This window comes from Gymnogyps californianus, chromosome 28, assembly GCF_018139145.2.
Source record: "Gymnogyps californianus isolate 813 chromosome 28, ASM1813914v2, whole genome shotgun sequence".
Lineage (NCBI taxonomy): Eukaryota > Metazoa > Chordata > Aves > Accipitriformes > Cathartidae > Gymnogyps > Gymnogyps californianus.
Window position 1 is genome coordinate 4,078,103 of NC_059498.1, and position 19,300 is coordinate 4,097,402.

Here is a 19,300-nt window from a genome sequence, read left to right on the forward strand (position 1 = left end):
TGGAAGTGGAGTGTATGTAAGAGAGGTGTATGTATATATAGGGATATAGTACGCAAGTACTGCTGTGTAATATATCCCCATATAGACACTTCTCTACAAAGAGAAGCTTTGGACCTGTGGTAACACTTCTATTCTGATCCTCTTTCCCAGGTACTTACTGTCAGGGTAGCATTGTGAGTAGTGATGGTGCCACAGCAGAACGGAGACTTAAGTAAGGGTAAGGCTTAAGTCTCCCTGCTCTCACCAGCAAATCTACCTGATGGCTTTAGAGAGAAAACAAGTTTGAGTAGGTATGTATTATTTCTTGACTGATCTTTTCAGTTCTTCAAGAAGTATTCAGAAGCTGATAGGCTTCAGAAGGAAAGCAAACCAGTTATTTTTGCTGTTTCTTCCTGTTTTCCTTGGTTGTGCACGCTCTTCTCTTTAATGACGAGGGTTATCATTTAGAAATGGATAGGATTTGGGATTTGCCTGAATGAATGATGACATAAATGGTTCTAGATTATACATGGCAATTGCAATCATTTACATTCCAAATGTAGGGGAAAACATACATCTTGTCTGTCTCTGTCTCCAGAAGGCATTTATATTTCCTCCATATGACAGACTATACGTAGTAGTTAAAAAATCAAATTGTTTTTATAGTCATGCGACTTTATGAGGAAATCTCACCCTTCAGTGCCGAAGTTTTATTAAAGCTAAATGGGGGAGGGGGTGAATACCTTGTCTAAAAATAAAACCAAACCAATACTGCTGTATTCAGCTCTGCTGCATTATCTTTAAGCTTTGATACACACTTTTTGATACTCTCTTGACTCTATCCATGAGTCATGGATAGAGCATTTCCTTTCCCAAAATGAAAGAGAACAGTGTTCTCAAGATTTCCCAGTACTAGAGAGACTCGGAAAAGCACCCATACCATAGCATCACTACCACTCATCTTTACTTGGGTCTCTGTGAAACAGAATGAATGGACCAAGCAGAAGAGAAGGTAGAAGGGATATATGATACACTCTGAGCAGACCAAAACAAATTTCAGGTCAGGTTTTTCAAATGCTCCAGTACCAGTCTTCTGAAGTGACTTAAGTACACCTGAGCCAAAGGCAATTGCTCCTGTGAGCTAACATGTTTTATTTTGCAACTGGGATAAGTTAAGAGGATACTCAATATTCTCAGCTGACTTTTTAAGCCACAGTAATGTAGTAGATTTCAAGAGTCACATTGAAAGTAACTAAGTCTGGGATTTGGGAAGTGCCCAGCTCACTTTGGTACTCTCACTATGACCGTTTTCTGCCTGCTACTGTTTAGTTCCTCATGGCTTGCATTCTTTGTGGACCCGTAACAGTTTGCTTTAGGTTAGCTGGTTTCTCCGGTTTAAAAAAAAAAAAATCATCTCACTGGGTTTTCAGCTCCCACTTGCATAAAGCTAAGGAACCACAGTTCCTCATACCAGAACTGTAAGTCTTCATATCTACATTTTCACTGCCCATTGCAGGATGAAATCAGAAACCTCTGAGTTGTTAGCTAACAAGAACAGTATGAAGCAGAGGTCGTATATACAACACTGAATTCTTTTGAAGCATGCTATATGCTGTAATTTCAAGTGTGCTCGTACAATGGCTTCATTTATAACTGCTTGTAGTTTAAACACATTGTCTTGAGTAGTCAGGCCTATTTTAAATATCACTTTTATACTTCATAAAAGATAAAAGGTGTATAAATATGCCCTTTCCTTCAAGTACTTATTCATATATATGTTCCCTTGTTGGAAGGTTTGAAGAAGTGACTTAAAGCGGAATATCCGCTTCTGCTAAGTCACAGTTTTCCTGCATGGAATATAGTTAGCCAGCTACCAAACAAATGAAAGCAAAGTGAAACAAACTGTCACTTAAATCCCCTTTCCATTGCTGTGTTTCACTCGGAATCTTAAGATATGGTCTGTAGGATTAGCAGATAAGGATACAAAAAATGCTCTTCTTTTTGATGTAAGTATGGTTTCACACATGAAAAATCCTTTGTAATTGGTAAGGTATGTTTTTTCTTTCTTTCCATCTTTCCTCTTTTGTTTTAACGCAAAGCCCAAGTTGTTTGTGTATGTTAAACCTTAGTATTATTGATTATACCAAGTACAAGAAATGTTTGAAAAAGAAATGTGACTATACAATATGTTTGAGTAATTGACTTTTTATAGGGACACCTACTTTTCACTAAGAGAACTGTCAGTAGGATATTACTTTTGTTTCATTCAACTGTAGGTAATTCTGTCCTCTGGCAATATAAAAACAAATGACTTCAAATAAGATATTCAAGCTACTTACTTGTAATACTTTTGTTAAAAAAAACAAGACCCAAAATGCCCCATTCAGTGTTTTTATTCTGATTTCCCCTCCACCTGCAGTGGAGGTTTATCTGTGTTTCCTGACTGTCATGTTTCATGTCACTTGCTTACAGCACATGAGGTTACAGACATTTTGTTAGCGCAATCGTGTACATGCATTACGGTGAAGGCATCGTCGTGTTCCTTCTCTCAGTCGCTTTGTGTACTGAGTTACAGAGCTCTAATTAGGTCAGCCGGTGCTGGTACCAACCGAGGCTGCTAGGTGTGATGCGGAAGTAGGTCTTAGTGTCACATGCGGTCACTGGCATGTGCAAATGCGACATGTTTGTGTAGCGACTTCCCTTTTATTTCTTGCAAGTTTTTTCCTAGATTCTCTTTCCGGAAACTTTTTTTGGTCATCATTACTTGTATTTTTTGTCTTCTGTCTTTCATTTTCACTTTTACCATGTACCTGGTTTTTTTTCAATCTTTCTTATATTCTGTGATGCTTTTACCCTGTCTCTCCTTTAGACACTCCATTCTCTTCTCCCTCACCCCCCATTTCATTTTTCCAGTTTCTTCCCCCATCTACACTTGCTTCTCTCTTCTTCTGGTAATTGTTTTCATCTTCACATTTTTCCATACCGTTTCCACATGGGTGTATTTACAAAAGGGAAAACAGACTGGGAAGAAGAGTTGTGTTTCTGAGTACTTGAGTTCTGGTTGCATGCTTCTGAAGGAGCAGAGAAAAGGTTTTGACTTATTTTCTTTGAAATTCATTTGTTCTGTAGGAGCTGGTTAAGGAAGTTTGGAGTGGTTATCTTGTGTCCTCAGTATCCAGGAGTCTTCTGAGATGAAGCAGCACAGTAGCAGCTATTTAGGTGCCACCTTAGGTTAGGAGCAACAGAAGTTCCCCTGCTAGAGGAGGTCCTGTGCATGTGTCCTTTTCACACTCCAGAGAGAAGTCAAAGGAGACAAAGCTGTGAAAATTGAGCACGGTTCTACCAGGAATTAAAATAAAAAGAGAGCGGGGGGAGGGGGGAATCTTTAGAAGTCTGTTCTGGCAGCCATCTCCAAAAGGCACTGGCTGGTCCTTGCTGTTTCTCAGGCTGCTTTCTTACCACTAGTGTCTGAAGCAGCATTAACAGTGATGGTGGTGTATGGACACAGGAATGTAAATGTGACCCTTGGGATAAAGCTATGCTGTAAATAACACTCTTGGCATTTTAGTAATTTGATCCTTAAATTTGTTAGATTGCATACGTTTTGGTAGTAGTGTCAGAATTTTTTGTTCGGTTCTTACTGAAATCCCTGGCAAAACTTTCAGCAGCATTAGGGAGATTGGAATAGGCTTGGGATGGTCAAAATGACTGCTGTGTTAGATGTCTTTTCAGTGTCATGATATCTGTGGGCCATTAAGTCTCCTAGTTATTTGCTGACATCTATTAAAATGTCAGATAATTACAATAAGTCTCCTAACCTTGAATTACTCTGGAAGGAAGATATTTTTCTTGGTGCATACTTAACATAACCCATCATTTTATGGTCACGTTGGCATGTGTATTATGAGTGCAGTACCCAAAACAACTAGTTAATAAATAATGACCAATCTGTAGATAGAGCAGAGAGGGTGAACAAACAGGTTGTATTTAGTGTTATTAAACATGTTATGGTAATTAGCGTCTGAAGGCATTAGAAAGGTGAGGGCTTTGTAGCACTAGTCATTGTAACAACAAAACAATGACAGCTCCTGCCCACAAAATCACTGTGCTAGTAGATAAGTTTGTAAATTTAGATAAACATTATTAACATGCTGAAAAATGGGATACTCCATTAATAGCTTGGAACTATTTGTTTGTTAAGCAGGAAATAAAATGGAAGCTTATTACAATTTTCATATAAAATCAGGAGTCTGAGTTGTTAAGATCGCAGAATGTAAATGTCATGCATATTTAAAACACAGAGTGGGGTGGGTTTTTTTTTGTTTTTGCGAGGGGGGGGTGTTTGGGGTGGTTTTTTTTTTTTTAGGCACATGGGGTAAGCAGAAAAATCGTAATTTAAAGAATGGACAATTTTCTGATTTTTTTTAATAATTCCATTAATGGCTGGATGCTTTCCCATAGTTATTTAGAGTGATGATCGTGAAGAAACTGTTGCCAACTTAGAATATGGTAGAGTGCATGCTTGCTTAATACTATTGAAAATCAGCCAAGACATTTCTAATTATGGACTGAAGTGTTATGTTGTATGGTTTTATTTGTGGAATTCTTGATTTATCAATGGTATACATTCCTACGTAACGAACTCTGTAAGTACAGTAATTATGTATGGTAACATGATTCAAATCTTACTTTTAATTAGAGAATAAGAAGTTGAGAAGACAGACTTTATCAAGATGGAAACATGGGACTTGTTTTCCAGATTAGTCCCTAATAAAGTTAGATCAGCCATATTTACATTACTGTAAAGAATATTGCCATTTTCCCCATCTTTGATTTGTTAGATGACAGCCATCATTAAAACACACATTTTGCTTAAACATGAATTTATGTGAGTTAGAACTGGAATCAAGACTATTTTTTTGTCAGTATGTATTTTGTTTCCAACATGTATGTATGTGCAAAGAATTTAAACTGTGATTTTTTTTTTTTTTTTTTTTCCTTTGACTTTAGAATATCATCCAAGCTTACTCAATTTATCAGATGAATACCAGCTGGTGCAACTGACAGCCAAAACTAGAAAAATAACCTCATTTAAAGATGGAAATCCCTATTCATGAGACCATTTCAGAGGTTTTTCTTTCCAGCAGGACTGGTTGAGCAACATGTTCTGATCATTGGTGTAGTGTATGATTTTCAAAGGCAGATGGTCATTGTGTTTAATGTCTGTGTATTAATATTCTGTTGATAAAAGTATGAGTAAGTTGTTAATTTCTCTGGGAAAATATAATTAAACTGTTGAGATCAGGGTACATGTGACCTATACTAGATTTGGTTTAGAGGCTTCAAATTCAATTAGCTTTGCAAAATTGCTGTGAATTTTTACCTGCTCAAATGCAACTTTTGCTTGCTTCTATGATGGGAAAGAAGATTGCTTTGCTCTAGGATGAATAGAAAACTAGTCTGATATTTCATCCTGTTGATTGGAAGTTTGCTCAATACTGGTGTTAAATATTTTCAAATACAGAATGGGTGGTATTCATCTCAAGGTACCTCAACAGACTTCTCAAACTTGTTGCTGTGAAATCAAACCTAGTATCATTTCATACTATACCTCTTTACAGCTGTAGTCAAGTTGCTATGGAAGGCAGATTTTCTGTTTTGTTTCTTAAATCTTAATGCTTTAAGTCTTCTTTCTGTCATGGATTTTAGCTTGACAGGAAAACATTGCAACTGGAACGTGCGTTGCTGTACCTGAAAGTATTTATTGCTTTTGTAGGTACTTGTCTTCTGGGTTGGAACAACGGGAGGGTGCTTAATTCTGTCAGCTAAAAGTGTTGACAATATTGTGATTTTTTTCATAAACTGTTCTTCTTACCTGTTTCAATGATTCTTATGTTAACTAGGAGCCCTTCTTTAGGGTAGTCAATTTAGCTAGGTGTTATTTAATGCCTTTTTTTTGGTGCACTCATGCACTAGGGTGTACATATTTAGAAACTGAGTTTCCCTTGTGACCATATACTTATGTGTTTAACAGAAGATAAGAAAAGCTATTTTTAAGAAATCATTTGAAGCTAGATGTGAAGGATGTTAGAGGTATGGTGAATGTGTGTCTTTTTGCTGTTTTACACTTTGGTTGTTTTTTAACACATTCTTCTGCAGAAGACTTCAGTACAGTCATTACCTACACAGGTATAACCAAGAAAGTATTCGGGACTGCAGGCCTGCAGATTGATGGCTTTGTGTCTGAATTACATAATCACCTCATCTACTGAGCATGCTAAACCTTAATTCTTGTATTTCTTAACTTTTTGTTTACTTTGCTTTGTGACATTATTACTAACTTGTGCTTTTTAATAGCATTTCTTTGTTTTCTTATTTTGGAAATTACGTAATGTCCTTTCATTCACTGCTGTTTGAGCAGCTTTGTCCACAATGTGTTCATTCAGAAATTGTCTGAATCAGTGAAGAGGTCCCATATGCAGATAATTATCAAAAACTATTTAAAGGGGATGATTTCTGTTAAACTGGATGAAGTTGAATAAAGTGTTGGATATACTGGCACAGTAAACATAGTGTAGGAAATGTATAGTTGAATTGACATTGCTCTGGGCTAATGATTGTTCAAAAGAAAAGAAATCAACAGTTGGATGCAATGTCAGCGAATGTGATCGGTGGGTGAAGCGTTTTTTCATGCTGTTTTGTATCACAGAATGGCCTTGTGAGATTCTCAGTGTTTCTGGTTTCTGTTTGTGTTGTTCCTGACATAAATTACCTGATTCTGTTGACAAAAAGCATTCCTTAGATTTTTTTTTTTTGGGGGGCTTTGTGGAACTTAGGAATATTGCTATTCCTAGGTTATGTTTTAAATTTGCAAACTTGGATGGCAACTGGAAGTCGTTAACTGGCTATTCCTAGTTGGCTTTTACGGGCAAAAATCCCAATTGACAGTAATTGACTTCTTCATCCACTTTTTGCAGTTGGTAGGACAGTGCTAGACAGTTGTTCTGCGAGTGTTGGTGCCTGTGTTACTGATACCCCACCTTGTGCTTGTGGGGAGCAAACAAATAGAGCAAATGATAGTCAGTTATTTGCGTTGATTTTGGAGAGGAGTAAGAGTTAAGAACTAGGACTGTTACCTTCTCTCTGCCACGTCCAAGAGAACTGGCTTGGAAAAACTATACTGATATAATTAAAAAAAAAAAAAAAAAAAAAAAAGGAGTAATTTTAAAAAATATATTATTACTTGCAGCCATACCATAGGACAGAGGTTTTAAAATCCCAAACTCTTAGAATATCTGGAGAAATCCTGACTGTATGTTGCTTCTGATTGAAACACACCATAGTTGTGATTTATGTGTTTAATCATGAGGGAATAATTCTAAAATTGATTCCCCTCCCCCCCCAACTGTTTGTATATTAGTCTCTAAATATAATATATTTGTTGTGATACAACATGTCAGAATTTATAACTTTCATCAGTTAAATAGCGGAATTTACAAATATAATTAGAGGGTTAATGGCATTTAAAGAATAAAAGCACTTTAATGACATTCAGTTTTTATTGACAACCCACTAATATCTGCTACAGTCACATAAAGATTTCTAATGTAATAATATGAGCAGATGAAAGCTCTGCTATTTAAAAGCTCAACGCAGAGCATATTCATCAAATATGCTCTCTGAATACAGATGGAAAGTTATTGAGCAAATTATGGGTAGTCAGCAGTCATCTACAGCTTACGCTGCATAAGCCATATTCTACTCTTTGTTTTACAGGGTATCGTATTAAGAGAGATGTATTAAGAAGATAGATGGCAGCAAACTGAAACATTTATAAGGAGTTATTTTTAGTTATTCCAAAACTCCATGCATGTTTTCAGTTTTCCGAAAATTGTAACATTGCTGCTTTTGAAAGAAAAAAATTCTTTTTACTCAATCACCTACTGGAGGTGTTTGCAAGTACCTAGTTTTTGACCAGTTAAATGAATTGTGGAGAATACCAAATAAATGTTTTAAGATCCTTTCCTCTTCTGTTTCTTCAGGATCTAAGGAATATAGGGGGTTTTGTGACGTAATGCCTAATAAAAGTCTTCCTTGATCTGAACATGTTTGGGTTTGGCCTCCATACGGGCTCAGTTAAAGTAAATTTCATAACTGTGGTCTTTTGCTATATGTGGTTGGACACGCATTCAGAAATTTTTAGCTGGGTCTTTCTAACAATATAGTTTGTACAGAATGCAGATGCTCAGGCGGTTGGATGATTTAGAGTGCAAGCAGAAGTTTGCAGAACCCAGCAAGGGAGTTTGAAGAAGGGACGTCGTCTTGCAGAGTGGTGTAAGGCAGCCTGTGGTGCAGAGTCCAAGTTAGGGCTGTGCATGAGCTGAAGGAGGCTCCGGCAGAGGTCAGGTAGCCACATCAGCTGAACAGACCTTTCCTCCGTGCTATATCAAGAATCACTTTTAGTGCTGTGGGATTAGAGCTGCGTTTGCATGTTTTCCTTCCTTGACTGATTCAAACAGCCACGATCCTGGTGAGCGTCGTATGCTGGTTACTAGCTTTTTAGTTATTTTTCCACAGAAGTGAAAAATTGAAAGCTGGGATGTAGTTGGCAACCCTGAGAAATAAGATGGGATTGCTTCATGAATTTATGGAATATCTTACAGTTTTATGTACAAAATTATTCATACAAGACCATCTGAGAAGTTTCTGTTAAGGTTGTGGAGAGCAGTGTGAATTACAAGTTAAGCTGTCAATTACTTTTCAGTATCCTCTTGCAATAGAATAAAAAAAAACCCTACTGAAGTGGTTGAACATTATTCTACTTTGCTTTAAACTTGCAAATTTAGGGTGGCCTCAATTTACTTTGATTTTTTTGTTTGTTTGATGACAAATGAAATGTGTCTGTATTTCCTTCTACTTGCTGTTTCTCAAATGAGATTTCTAAAAGAATAGATTGGTAGAGCCTGTAACACAATATCATCAGCACAAATAAACACACATGCTGGTACAAAAATAGGTGCTCTGGTCTTTTTCAATAAGTAGCAAGATACATTTCTCCTGGCTCTTTGTTGATGAACTTATTGTAAGTACGTGATGACAGAGCAAAGGGCCAAGTACTGAACTCTTGATTTAGTGTTGAATCTCTTATGGGAGTTGTGTTTATGTGAGGATTGAGTTTTTAAAAAAAAAAAAAACCAACACTGAGGGGAGCTTGCAGGATTTTAGCAGGAGAGCTTGCTAGGTTGAAGGAAAATATTTGGAAGTAAGATACTACTTTTTAAATAGTGTACTATATGATGTGTATCAAAGGAAAGTGTTACCTGCTTTTTTTCTCCTCCCATTTGAAAAGTAGTGAGAGGGAAGAGTCAAGTGACCGAAATTAGTATAGATTAACAGAGATTTAAAAGCATGAGCAGTAACTTTAAATTGTGATGATAAAGAGTGGGGGCTGTCTGATAGCTGATACAGTAATACTCTGGAAAAAAGTTGTGAGTTTATTCCTGGGATGAGATTATTATAGTTCTGTGCGCACAGCTAGACAGCATGGGACACAGTAGTGTGTTGAGAAGATGCTACTAAATTCTGTTGTGGTTTTTTTTTTTTTATGTCTTTCAGGACTTTCAGTGAATGGAGGAAGACACTTTTTACTAGAGATTTAACTTGTCTAAAGATACCAAGGTAGGAGAATTTTTTTTTTTCCACAGTCTGACGTTTTCTTTGCAGTAGTTATTTAATTGTTTAAATGGAATTGAAGTTGTCCTCTGTTGTTTCTTTGTTAATCTGTGGTCACCTAGAATTGGAACGTGGAGCATGGGCACTGTCTTCCTATATCAGTTTTACCAATTTTTAACCTGATTGTTTCTGTATTTAGAGGAAAAGGTGTAATAGCTTTCACGTCTAATATGTTTGACCATTCTCCTACCATCTTTTCCTACTGTTACATGGTATGACCATCTTTTCCTACTGGAGGTGATCAACAGGAAAACTGATGTAATAAAAATATTTCTTTATGTAAGGTTCTGAGTTATTGATTGAGTTCATTCTAGCTGCTAATTAAAATATTTATACTTTTTTGTAAACAAAATGTATGAGTGACACAGCATTCTATATATACTTTGATGTTTTAATTTTTCAAGTTGTTTTTTGTAAAACCCAAAGTCTTCTGTGTTCTGAGAAAATCTCCAGTGCTTGCCAATGGATTGAACTTCAGTTCCATATTGACTATTCTTGAGACTTGAGCAGGTTTGCAGAACAGGCTTAGAGCAGCTCCTTAATTAGGTCTATATTTTAATATGTATTTTTGATCATTTAAAAATTAAGACGATAATTCAAGTTTCCTTTAATCTCTCGAAGTAGTAAAGTGCTGTAACATTTCCTGCCACTTTATACATTGCGTAGTTTTTTTGTTTTCATTTTCTGTCATACCACTGTATCTTCAAAATTAACTTAAGATTGATAGGAGCCTCAAATAGAACATGCAGTATGTAGCTGGTGTTTTTTTGAGTGATGGATTTTTGGCTGCTCCGTGTCATAGCTAAAGGTTGAAATGCAAGCGATTCCTGATGGAGAAACTCACTGCGCTTCAATCTTCTGGTGGTTTGGGGCAGAATCAGGATTGTTGGTCTTGGCAGAACGAGGCTTGTTGATTCCAGCTGTAGAAAGTGCCCTAAAATTTCTTCCAAGGCAGACAGTTTAACTAGACTCAACTTCTGCAGAACAGCGCCATGTTTTATTTCACGCTTATTTACCTAGTTCGGATGGTTGTTGACGGAGGCAGCTATTAATAATATTTAAAACCAAAGCAGTAATTTTAACTGTTATGGGCAACACAGAAGACACTAAAAGCACTGAAGATGAGTTGATGAAAGTGAGGTGATTGTATTCCTAACTTTTCTGCGGTTATCATTTTTCTCAGAGGCAGGATAATTGACATTGTGTATGGAGAATGTAAGTGTCCCTTATGAACTCATTCTGTATCATTAATCTAGAATTAGAAACCAGGTTATGCAAAATGATAAAGCCCTCTTCAAAATTAAATTTCCTTGATTTCGAGGTCACCACATTTTCATGTTCAAGAGAGAACTGGTTCTGACTTTTGACTTTCTTCTAGTGAGTGCATTCTTTCAGTAGCGTTTCTGATCTCATTTTAAATAGCTATTTAGTTTTTCTGGTGTTAAATCCCAACACAAATAAAAAGTATTGTTGAAGAAATTTTTTTCCAGAAGAATAAATTCAAACCTTGACCGACAAGTTAAGGTTGCAAAGTATATTAGTTAGTATTCTGTGACCGGCAAGCTTATCTTACCAGAATTGTTTGAGAATGGTAAGGTTATATAGACTCAGAGTGAATCATAAGCTGTCTATCAGTGGCATTTCTCTCTTTTAGCAGTCATGCTATTCTTCATCTTTCTTACTAGAAGTATGACTGTATTCTAGACAAAATGAAAAACAAATGCCTCCTGTTAACGGAGGAGGGGGAGCTCAAGTCTACAGAGAGTACATCTGTGCGGAATGATGGAGAATTGCACCTTTCTGGTGGTGCCATCCTGCTGCTGCCTTACAGCTCCAGAAGCAAATAGCTGCTTCAGTCTGGCACTGTTGCCAAGCTAATTAGCCCTCTGGAAGTGCTGTTTTCCAAGCATAGTACCAAAATGAGCTGTTCCTCAGACTAAGTTGTATGGGTTTTCATAATAATACAGTACTTGTCTCATTCCTCCCAGGCTCTTAACTGTATAAAATTTACCTGTGAACATAAACGCCACAGACTTTAAGTGAACGTAATCACCACAGACTCATCAAGAAATATGTTTGGCCACATTCCCCTTAGGGATGTTGTTGGGAACTCCACGTACATGGGAATATTACTGTGTTATGCTCGGAGAATTACTTTTCAACTGTAGCATTAAAGGCTGCTTTATTTTGCCACAATAAAAGCAGAGATTGAAGCTGACTTCCTGCTTCCTTGTGAAACATTGTCGCGTTGACCTGTTGCACGCTTGTCCAGTATGAATGCTGTTAGTTATTTTTATGTATTTATTTATTTTTATGTATCTCCATCATGGATAGTTGGAGAAGCAAAGACAGTAGAGGCATATCTAGCTGCTCACAGGAGCAAAGGAGAGAGAACAAATGCAGAGGTTCTTGAGTTATGGGGGTTAGTGGCAGCATCTGTAGGAAAGGTGGTCAAGTATTTTGATGAGGAGGAGCCAGAGGTGCTGAACAGATAGACCTTCACATCAAGCCCCCCCATCATAATGATTAGTGTTCAGGCATTTGTGAGGGAACATAAAATGATTAATTTTTGTTCATACTCAGTTGTTCTAAAGCCTATTAGAGAACTTTGTCTAATAAACTCTTAATTGCTTAAAAACCTGTAATTGGTAGGGTTTAGTCCTTTTAATTCCTTTTTCATTTTCCCTTTTCCAAATAATCCTAGTTGTTCTTGGCATTTTTGCTAGATTACAAAAATGCTTTTTTCATTCCTAAAGTTCCTGGAAATATTTAATCTCTAAATTCTGCTCCTGTGTTTTTAAATGTGCATGGACCAAGCTTATAAATACCAAGCTTATAAATACATGTTTCCTTTGACTTCAGAGTTGTTGTAATCAGTTATTCACACTCCTGTTGTGAGTCAGAGCTGTTATGTGAGGCGGAGAGTTTAATGCATTTGACCGTCATGAAGTTTGTGGAGCTTCTGACATATACCGACAATTATCAGTTACAACGTGTGGCAGTCTAGCGTTCCTGTGAACGTCAGACCGCTGCTTAAATGTGCTCTTCTGGGCTGCTAGTCCTCATCATTAGGTTGTCTCTCAAAACATCCTCTTGAATTTCAGGGCAATTTAAAGTAAGAGTGTAGGTTAAACTTTGAATAATTTATATGAGGAGCATGGGAAGTTTCAGTCTAGCAGCTGTTACAAGCGAATGTGGAACAGATTTCTGTGTACAATATACGTTATACATGGAGTAAATGTTTGAAAGCCTAACTCGGTTTGTGTTGTGTGTCTTCCTTTCGTTTTTCAATTTCTTTCATCTTGTGATAATTAGCTTTATAAATCTGTCACTTGTTTTAAAAAAGTCTTTGTTACCTATTCCTTTCTGAAGTTTGAATGCTCTTTGAAAACAGTTTGCTAATTTGTGAATGGTTAGATTTTTTTTGTTCACAAAATGTTAATTTAGTCTTTACATGTTGTTAAATCCTGAAAACTAATATTCAGAAAGGTACCTTTTTGTGGTGTCTTAATATACACTACTTATAATACACACTTCTTAATTTCTAATGTAGTGAGTTCAGCTTCCCTCATGAAAAGAGATAATCTGGTGCTACCAGGAACTTTTAAAATAGAGTATTTTATGAGTAACAAGCTTTTCTGTTATTTTGCATAACTGAGTGTATATTTTCTGTCAGAGGACTTTCTTCTTTTTCAGAAAAACACATAAGGAATTACCCTTTTTAAAAATCCCCTTTCCATCATTCCTATTCGGAATTAAGGGAAGATGTACTAAAGAAATGTGATGCCTCAGGATCTTCTGAGATAGACAGAAGCAGATGAATGAAGGAATAAGCAGCGAGATATGGACTAACCCATTTTTCTGCTTGTCAATACAGAATATTGTCATGGTATTTGTCAGCAGTAGAAGTACAGGAATTAAGGCTTATCTAAAGAGTTTGTTTTTAAAACTTTGTCATGAGCTTCTGTGTATATTCCATTGACTTGGTGCTGCCAAGTCCTGATTCCACTTTACAAAGTTTTGTTTCATCTTTAATGATAAACTCCGACAGAAGTGAAGTAGGAATGCCTGCCTGCCTTCTGCACTGAATAATCAAAAGTGGTTTGTCACAGCAGGCTTGCAATGTTCACATTTGGGTGGGACTATACCGCTAAGCAATATTGTAACGCTCCTGTCGACAGCTTGGCAAAGCATTGCGTGGAGGTAGGATGCCGTTAAGATTTAGACTTTTTATGCTCTTCTGAATTTTGGAAGTGGTTTGTCACTGATAGCTGTAGTGATTTCTCATTGAAAAATGTGTTTTGATAGAAGTTTGCAAATACTTCTTATTTATATTTGTCTATAGGTACAATGTTTTGAGAATTTTTGACTAGCTAGCGTTCATAAACCTCTGCTGAATATTATGAAGATTCTGGGAGTAAATTCTGTCTTAATTTACTACAGTATGAGCTGCTGCCTGGACTGGACAATGAACTAATGGGATCTCATGGTCTGGCACAGAGGTGTTCTTGTTTACAGGCTTTTACTTCACTTAGTTTTCAACCACAAATTAATATACGAAGAGGCAGCTGACAGAATTGTTGGACCACCTCCAATTTGGAAGTATGGGCACTTCTTCTTTTTCTTTAAGTTGTCCTTTTCACACTTTCAGTTAAAGCTCTGTAGTGGCTATGCTCTGACTGTACTCACTAGTCTGCCACTTTGAACGACTAAAATCCATGAACATCACCATAATGCACAGGCAGCCTAATTGGACTTTCTCCTAACTAAGATTTCAAGGAGGAAAATTGTGAACATGTATAAAGAAATCTGTTTATTTTAAAATGTTTGGAAGACCAAAATGTTTACAGTTATTTTACTTTCTAGAAACAACTTTTGAAATGCCTGTCCTTTTACGTAGGTATTTTCACTATGGAGGCAGGGAAGGAACTGAAAACTTAAGGGGGGAATAAAATTCTCAAGAAATATGCATTGCACATACGACTTAGGTTGCATTCCCTTAATACTTTTGTAGTTAGAAATTTTTCATTATTGGAAAAAACATAGATTAGGGTTCTACTCTGAAAAGTATATATTTAATAACTTCTAATGCTAACTTGCACAAAATTTGACAGCAGTGGCCAAGTAATGTTTGTACGTCTCATTGGACATCAAACACTTTTTTGAAAAAGAACTTAGCTTCACTAATCAGCTTTATATAAAAAATAATTTACTTTTTTGTGAGTTGATCATAGAAGAGGAAAATACTGGGATCTAGCTGTTTTAGTGGTGGTATATGGGGCAAAAATAATTTGCTTTGATTTTGAAATTCCATGTCTGACAGACAATATCTTTCCCTAGGAAATCTCTAAAAAGAAGCAAAAGTGACTCTGTGGGCTGTAATAATGTGTAGCCACCCAAAACGTGAAGTAGTTTTCACAGCCTGTCTACAAACTGTGTCTTAAAATTAAGAAAACAAAGAAATAGGCCTTAGTCATCCAGGAGGATTTAATGAGATATTGCAGACTTGTTCAAGCTTAGCATTTGGTGTAAAGTTGCAGCTTGCGGCATTCAGTCTGCCTCTACTCCCTTGCCTTTGTTTTTTTTCCTCATTGTATTTGTACTACTGCTTTCTCATGCTACAGAAACTGTTTTTGTTTGTGTATTTCATTGAAATCTAGCTTTGTTAGAAGATAAAACAACATGTGGCAGAGTCTGTCTATACATAAAACAGGAGATTCTTGAGCTGCTTTTAAAAAAAGGCTACTTTTGTGAAGTGCCATTGATGCTATAAAACAAAGTTCATAGAGATAGTACCTTTTTATTTACCTGCTGATACTGTTTGGAGACTTTTGCTTGCATAATATCTTCATTAGATTTGGTAAAGTTACAAATGACAAGCTAAACGACAAAGTGTAGTAGCTCTTGGTTGCCTGATTTGATGATAGCAGTATCCCATGGCAATGGGAGTGTAAAGGATCCCCATCAGCATGCTGCATCTTTAGCTTCTGCTGACACAGCTGCTTTTGAGACTGGAGAAGAGAATTAACCTGGACTGTAAGATGTACTGAGGAGTTCGTTGAGGGTATGAAAAAATGCCTGATCCAGCTCCTCCAAATACTGTAATACCATTTGCTATTTAATCCTTGTAATTCCATGAACTAATATGACCAACAGAATTTTTAATTTAGAGTGCTTATTCTTAAATACTATTTCTGGCTTAGTATTAGCTAAACAGAGGAAGAGCTGTGACCATGTTTGCTCAAAGCCACAAAATAATCTGGTTGTGCATGCAAAAGAAAAACAGCAGTTGATTTTGGTGACCTGCTGATTCTGGTACTCTGTATTGTTATAAACGATAACTACTCAGGCTATAAATTTAGTGAGTACTTACACTTAGAGCACTACAACGTTGCCTGTAAGACACAATGAGAAACCACATCATGAGTTGATGCTAAACTAGATCTATTACTAAAAGGTCTTTCTTTCCATCTCCCACCTGTGCAGGTCACTAAAGATCTAGCAGTCCCCTGAGGCTTCGTGAGCTCTCAGCATATGGAATTAGTCCTTGAGACATCCCATGGCTGGTAACTCAGGGTCTTAATGCAAGACATCAGTTCTTTCTCTGCTCCATGGTTCTTTGAAGCAAATTCATGGAGGCCCCATATATGCCCTGTGCTGCAGAGACTTAATTCAATCCCACTAGCAGCACAGCAATTTCTGGCACAGTTTGCCATGTGAAGGCTAGATGTAAACATCATTAGCAAACTGTCATCCTCACCTTTGGCACTGTTCAGGCTCAGTCCAGTTGGCTCCTTCACCATAATTAGGTTTAATTAGGTTATACCTCAGCACTGATGGCACAGCTCCACTCAGTTCTCTTCTCAGTGCAAGCTGACGTGGGGATAGGCCCTAAACCTCCTTCTTAATTCATAGGAACTTCGAATTTTTGGGCTGTCCACTGCTACCATTAGAGTTTGATTCTGAAGAAAATGTCATTATAAAGATTGATTGTCCTTCCAGACTTAGATGGAACTCAAAATAGATACCTGGAGAGCTACTTCTTTAAAACAAAAAAATAAACAAGAAAAGAAAAAGAAAATACCCCACACTTTAGTGGGATTTTCGCAGGATCTTTCTCCTCGACCCTAGTCTCACCAAATGCTGTAAGACTGTTATTTACCCTTTTTTACCTGAATCTGAAATAGCAAGCTGAGCACTTTACAGTTCCCTCTTGCTCTTCCGCCTGCATTGGCTAACTAGTATGCTTAATGCCACAGGTAAAAGATGAAAAATAGGACGTTATTCTTGGCTGGTGGTAGTCTGTCATCAGCAGTGGAGGTACTTCTGATTTACTTCAGCATGAATAGAGAATCAAACCTATAACTTAAGTCCGCAGGTTGCAAATGGTATCATTGCTTAATTCACTAGAGTTGCACGCTCTGACTATGACTTCCGTGGGAACGCTTTCAAGATCTTACTCAGACACGTGGCACTATAGTCACTGCGCTAGATAGTTAGGGCAGGTTAGTTAGGTTGGGGTAGAGGAGCTCAGTGCAGGCTGCGTTATCTGCCTACAGAAGGGATAAATTCTTAATCAGTTAGCCTCCCCTTTGCTCCATGCTTCACTGTTGCAGCTACGCCTCCAGAAGTACCTCAGTTTGCTTGTTGAGACACAGTTGTGTATTCTTGCAAGCATGATACATTAGTGTGAATCATTATTAACCCTGATAGCTGGTGAAACTTTTTCTCCTTATTTTTACATACTGCTATCACAGAGCACAAAGAAACTACCTTTTCTTGTTTTCATGTCTTGGAAAAATGTTGCTAGGTGATAGTTACATTTTTCTGTTCATAAACTTTTAGGAAGAAATTAACTACATTGTGGCTATGACACTTGGCTTAATATAAGAACTACTTGAGTCTGCTTTTTCAAAAAAAAAAAAATCAAATGTACACATTATGTTGTCAGCATAGTGCTCAATATGGTAGAGGAGGAAAAGATAAGTCACATTCAGACTCAAGCAGTTTTCCCAGACTCAAGCAGTTCTCCAAAGAGTAGCAGGAGGTGTTTACTGCCTTCTTGTTGTCTTGCTTGAAGCCTAGATAAATACATTTGGATTAGTGGGATGTTGGAGGGATTGTATATTATCGTGTTCCAAAATAAATAACACTTTGAGTTCGGTTGCCTCCTCTTTACATTTAGTGTCTACTTCATATTTTCTCCTTCTGAAGTTGCAAAGGGTGTTGCATATGAAGGAGTTTATTAATAACAGATTGTAAGAGAGGAAGGATATGTAAATCCAGAAGTTTTCTTTCTATGCTGCGAGCTGGAATATAATAGCCATTTAAAGAAACTAAATAAACAGAATTCAAATTTAAGACAATTGTGTTTGTGCCCAGATGGAAATTTTTTTTGTAGTCATGTAACAGTAGGATGCTTCGAAGAGGGGCCTAAGCTTTGTTTAGGAGCCCTGGGAATAAGCCTAAATACTAGCTCGTTGTGCTTTGATGTCATTATGCAAGGCCTCAGAAGGATGCCGGATGATACTCAAGCAATTCATAGATGCAAAGAAAATACCGGTACTGTATTTTCTGTTTAATATGCATGCATGCAGACAAACATACCCCAAAATCTGTTTGTGGAATCTAGTAAGTGAATGGGAACTTCTGAAAGTCAGGAAAGGCTAAGGTTGATGTCATCCGTGCATCCCTACTGGTGTTTGTCGCGTGTGTGCTCTAAGTTGCTGCCTTGGAATGTTAGTATATCTTAGTGAGTGAGTCATATTAAAAGGACTTTTAGTGGCTTTAAAAATACATATAAAACTCTTTGAACTGGGTGTTACTGTATTAATATGCTTGAAAGATTAGATAAATGTGAAGAAACTTAAGATCACATTTATTGAGCATCCTCCAAGAAGAACCTGATATTGTTGCAGGAAAAAATTTCGTGATGTATTTCTAGAACATGAATGTGTTACCTTGTAACTATAGAATATTATATGTACAATAGAAGGAAGGTTGTGGTTTATTGTATGTCCTGATCAAAGACTCTTTACTATTCTTTTGGTCTGGTTAGGAGCTGCTTTTGTTGTTGCTGTTTTGATGGTTTACCTACTTTAATAAGAGGATCTTCCACCAGAACAAGCTGTCAGTGTGTCTGGTGAACCCAGAAGCTCATTCTTTTATCTTCAACGGCACAGACACAAGTTTTTTTTTCCGAGACATATAGAGCAAGGAAAATATATGGATAATGTTTCTGTTTGATTTTTTGCATCTGTTAACTCTGGGTTTCAGTGGCTTTGCTCCTTGTGACAATATATTCAACTCACAGAAGAATTTGACAGTCAACTAGCCCAGGAGCTAAAGAAAACAGCTTTGTAGTCTGTGGGTTGTTGTCAGCAAGATTGACTTTTTCTGGGCAATGTGAAGGGTAGCAACTCTTTTCTGATAGGTTTGGCTTTAATAGTAATGGGAAATGGAGGTAGACTTTGCTAAATGCTCTGTCTTTCCCAGTTTAGTGTGATAATTTGGTCAAATCGTTTGACAAAATAGGTAGGTCATGCTAGCAGTGCTGGAATTGTGTTGTCCTGGAAATAGCCTGGATGAA

General features: G+C 37.0%; 1 protein-coding gene across 1 annotated transcript in view; it reads left to right on the top strand.

Annotated features, from left to right (window-relative positions):
- Positions 1-19,300, top strand: part of TANC2 (tetratricopeptide repeat, ankyrin repeat and coiled-coil containing 2) — a 253,232-nt gene that overhangs the window by 21,754 nt on the left and 212,178 nt on the right. Inside the window, 1 exon segment of the mRNA XM_050911874.1 lies at positions 9,595-9,657. The gene's annotated coding sequence lies outside the window, so the exon portion shown is untranslated.